Source organism: Alosa sapidissima, chromosome 18 (assembly GCF_018492685.1).
Source record: "Alosa sapidissima isolate fAloSap1 chromosome 18, fAloSap1.pri, whole genome shotgun sequence".
NCBI lineage: Eukaryota > Metazoa > Chordata > Actinopteri > Clupeiformes > Clupeidae > Alosa > Alosa sapidissima.
This window is the reverse complement of record NC_055974.1, coordinates 24,501,812-24,506,811: the sequence shown is the minus strand read 5'-3', so window position 1 is coordinate 24,506,811 and position 5,000 is coordinate 24,501,812. Positions and strand designations below refer to the sequence as shown.

The following is a 5,000-nucleotide window of genomic DNA, read 5'->3' as shown; positions in this document are numbered from 1 at the left end:
CCACAAGCACACACACACGCACACCCTCACAGACACACACACACTTGAGTGAAGAGTGAAAGCTCCTATAGTTTCTCTTAAAGAGGAAGGTGGAGGGTTCTAACCCATTTTCACTGGTAACATTTTAAAACGTATACATGACTTTTAGAAGGATCCCTAATTAATAGAGCCAGGCCTACCAGTAGACAAAATATCTCACTTTCACTCCACAAAAGTTGGACCTAATTATTGAACGAATATTAAATAACCTTTTCCGTTTCTTTTTAATAGGCTTCTCAAGCTCAAGAAAATTGAAGTGGAAACAGTATCAGGTTGCAAGAATTTGCACAATGAAACACTACCCATGGAAGAGCACAATGGCATAATTTAATTCCATTTGACCTACATTCATTAGACTTTTTCCAAAACTTTCAATGGATTTTTCTGAATTTCACAACTTTTTTTACAAGCGTGTGAAATGGGATTTAAAAATTCCGCAACTTGCCAATGACTGCGAGGCACCAGGAGGTAAAAATACCCAGGTTACGAGGTTGAGAAAACTCACATGGTGATAAAAGGGAAAAAATATGACACTGTACGTGGCTTTGGATAAGACTAGCAGGAAGTGAACAACTACAAAAGTACACAAGAGTTGGGAGTTGCAAAAGCAAAAGCCGTTACTGTGAAGCCACTTACTGCATCCTTCAGTGCTACTATGACTGACCCCCTATACACAGACAGTTTATATAATATACATAACAATATTATTAACAATATTATTAACTGTATGGTGAGATGGTACATTATGAAGTGTGATGAGGACACAGACACGTAGGTTGGATGCTGGCTAAGCCACTTTATTCTGTGTCTGGAACGCTTGACCGTCATAATTTCATGGTGAATATCTTGGTGTTAGTGTTGCCTATAGATTTTGCACATAAACACACACACACACACAATCTCTGTCTCTCTCAACAACCTGTCCATGTTGGGATAAAAGGGGAAAGTTAGGGATTGACGACCACACACAGACACACAAAGAGAGAGGGAGCATTACAAGCACATATTTAGCACACAATCAGTGACCAACCAATGAACCATCAGTGACCAGCCAATGAACCAGGCTGAAGAGAAAAGCACTGACTGAGACTCGGCCACAGAAGGGGCCAGATTTTGGCTACCCAGGGAGGGGGGTGAGGGGAGGGGGTACATTTGTTGTTATCCCTCTGCAGTAAAAAGAAGAAAACGCAATTGAGGAATAGCTAACACCTCCAAAACCTTGTATGTACAGTGTAGAGTAATTAGGAAGATGCATATTTCACAAAAAGTAGCCCATGTCGACTCGCCCGCAAGCAGACAATTAACGGCTAGCTGATAGCATCACAGAGGAACAGTGGATGACCATCATTATCATTGCAGGTTTTATGTATGTCCATTAGTAGGGTTTCAGTAAAATAGTCCAGTAAAATATACCTCTTTGGAGATACTGCGACACCAGTGAGCTATGCCAAAAAAGACGAAATGGAATTCAACTGCATAGTTAGTGTTTGCATTTGCATACCAAACTGTGTGTGTGTGTGTGTGTGTGTGCGTGCGTGTGTGTGTGTGTGTGTGTGCGTGTGTGTGTGTGTAAAAGAGAAATATGGACACTGTATGTATGTATGCATGCATGCGAGACCGTGAGTAAAGGGAAGACAAATAATCAGAGGTGTGGAAGATGGAAGCGTTCTTGGACATTTGCAGAGGGAGAGAGAGAGAGAGAGAGAGACAGAAGAGAGAGAGAGAGACTGGAGAGAGAGAGAGAGACAGAAGAGAGAGAGAGAGACTGGAGAGAGAGAGAGAGAGAGAGGAGAGGAGGAGAGAGAGACAGAAGAGAGAGAGAGAGATAGAGAGAGACGCTAGAGATAGTCAGACACATGGGGAGACTGGTCTAGCGTTCTGTCTTTTTGCACTGGACTACTCGGCCTTGTGTCTCATCTCCTCGACTGAACCCTCTCTTCCTGAGTCATCTCAGTCATGATGACTTCCCACCACTGAGAGAGAAGGAGGGAGTGTTCAGTGGGAGAGGAGGGGGCAAAGAGAAGGGGTGGATACAGAGATGGAGAGAGAGAGAGAGAGAGAGGGAGAGATGAAGGGAGAGAGCGATATAAAGGGAGGACAATAAGCAGGGGGAATGAGAGAGACACACACTTCTGTCTTTGCCTCAATATGCGTTTCTTCTCATTATCATTAACTGGGTAGTATTGGTTCCGTCCAAGTTCATTTGCCCTCCACTGTCTACCTCCAAATGGACCCAATTTCCCCCGCGACTCCTTTTAAAGGGACACCAGGCAACGTTTTTGTGTTAATTACTCATCTTCGTAAGTCAGTATATGGTTAAATGACTCATTACAGGGCGAATGAAGACTCTCTCGCCCGCCCCTACTGCCTGTAGGAAGAATATCCCGCTTGCAAGTTCAGTGTATCGTACCCGCCGACCGAAGCAGTTTCAGTTTCCATCCTGCATCCACAGCACAGAGGCAGGCTAACGAAACGCTAGAGATTGTTGCAAACGTGTGTATAATGGCAGAGCCGGCGAAGAAGCAGCGAAAACCCTTGATGGAAGATGCAAAGAAAAGGAAAAGAGCTTCAGACCGAGCGAGGGCTCGCATACGTATCGACACGTACAGACGGTAGGGGGAGCTTCGTAGAGAAAAAGCATCAGGCTTGCCTGGTGTCCCTTTAAAAGCGCCATGGCTGCAGCTCTACAGGCAGAGTGCAAATGACCCCACCATAGCTGGGGGGTACTGCTCCTTCACTTCTTCTATGACCATCATGGTCCACTACCATATCAATCCCCACCATGATCGCCAAGTGCAACATGTGTTGTGCAGCAACAGTAGCAGGTAAGTAGCCGGTAATTCAATGTAAGAAGACGTGACATGAGCTATGAAAGAACAAAACACGTTAATAAATGAAGGTTGTAAAATAACACATTTTCAACAAGCTAGATGAATTTAGCCTACTGGAGAAATGTACCTAGCGTTTTGTCATTCAGCGTTGACACTTGCTTGTTCTCTATCTCCGTTTCTTGTAGCGCCACGGTGGTTAAAAATGGTACGGTCCACAGTAGGGGTGTCTGAAATCGCTTTACATTCAAATGTTCCTACAGTGAAAATAGGAGTTGACTTGGATTGTAACTGTAATGGTATTTTTCAGAATATCAGAAAAATGATCTGATCCCACCAAAACTGATATTTCTGTGTCTTTGGGGGGTACTGGGTCTTCATTGGGGGGTATAGTACCCCCCGTAATTCGAACTATGCCTACAGGTTCTACTGCTCCAACATGTCCCTCTCCCTTCATTACATCCAACACACTGCTTTCCTTCACCTTCCTATCTCACAATCTTTAAGTGTGTGTGTGTGTGTGTGTGTGTGTGTGTGTATAAGTGTGTCAGAGTAAATAAATCATCAGGTATTTGTGCTCTTATGTGCATGGGACAGATACCAAGCAATACCATGAGGGAGGAGAGAGGCAGAGAGAGAGAGAGAGAGAGAGTGAGTGTAAGTGTGTGTGTGTGTGTGTGTGTGTGTGTGTGTGTGTGTGTGTAAATGGGTAAAGTGTGTGTGTGTGTGTGTGTGTAAATAGGTGTGTGCGCGTATGTTTGAATCTGTGTTTGTGTATTGATGCAAGCGAAATGCGTGTCTATTTTCCCTCAGTTGGGGCGAACTGTGAGTGCACAAATGTGTTGACATAAAAGCCTTTGGTGCTTAAGGGTTGCGTTGGCTTGTTAGCGTTGTTAGGTGCTAGACAGAGCTTTCTGTCCTACTCTACAGCCTTTTATGGGGGTGTCAATTTGTCTCAAGCAATCAGGCATGAAAATGCATATGTGTGTATGTGTGTATGCGTGTGTGAGAGCATGTGTATTCATGTGATTGCGTGTGTGAGAGTATGTATGTGTGTGACATACATACACACACACACACACACACACACACACGTCACAATGAGCCTTCGAGACCTGTATACTGGACATGCATGCATGTCAATTCTACAGTAGGTTTGTGTCATGTGTGTGATATGATGTCTTCAGAAGGGCTTTGTGTGTACGCATATCTGTGTGTATGTGTGTGCATCTCTCTCTCTCTCTGTTCCCTCTGCCATCTGAAGATTTAATTCCTCATGGCAAGCAAATTAGTACATGCGGTTTGATGTCACGACTGAGGCTGCCTGCAACACACACACACTGCCAGTTGGATATGTGAACACAGGTAAGGATGCTACGCAGTTCTGGCAGATGCACACAGAGAGAAACACCCCCCTTCACACACCCACACACAGACTTATGTGTGTCAGGGCTCTACAGTGCGCCCATTTCACTCGCACATGTGAGTAAAAATGATGCCGTCCGAGTGCAAAAAAATATTTAGGCGCACTGGTGCGAATTACTTCTAACCATGTCAATGTTTGTCTATAAAATATACCGCAACATCGAGAAACATTACTGGTGCAAACCATAGAATCACGTCGCGAATGCAGCATAAAAACTACACCTCCCATCAACGTTAGCAGTTTCGCGTTGTGACTCGCTAGTAGTCGCTTCTATCAAATCCAAGAGCGCGCAGAAAAAGCGGAAAGTTAGAATAGCCAGCAAAGATGAAATTAGTTCTTCTATCCACCGAATTCATTGGATATAGGAGGAACAGGATGAGATTCTGAGAATGCAGTGAGAGAAGGAAAGGTAACCTAACATTCCTTTTAGCCCAGTTGACGTATTGGCTGCAATATGCAAAATATAGCTGTAGCGAACCGGCACAAAAGTAGCCTCCCGTAATACTCCCATTTTATTCAAAGGTAGAACGCTACTGACAACTCCAGACTTTCACGCATGCTTGTTTGTTTACACCGAATACAAGCTGAAGTGCAAAACGAAAGTAGGCCTAACGTTTGCCTACTGCCCCCATCAATGCAGATATTTCAAATAAAAACTAAAAGTATAAAACATATATCCTTGATTAGCCTATGTTGGGTTTTGTGGA

The 5,000-nt window shown here is 44.0% G+C and overlaps 1 protein-coding gene across 5 annotated transcripts in view; it reads right to left on the bottom strand.

Moving 5' to 3' along the window:
• Positions 1 to 5,000, bottom strand: part of nlgn2a (neuroligin 2a) — a 114,078-nt gene that overhangs the window by 81,757 nt on the left and 27,321 nt on the right. The gene's annotated exons all lie outside the window — the stretch shown is intronic.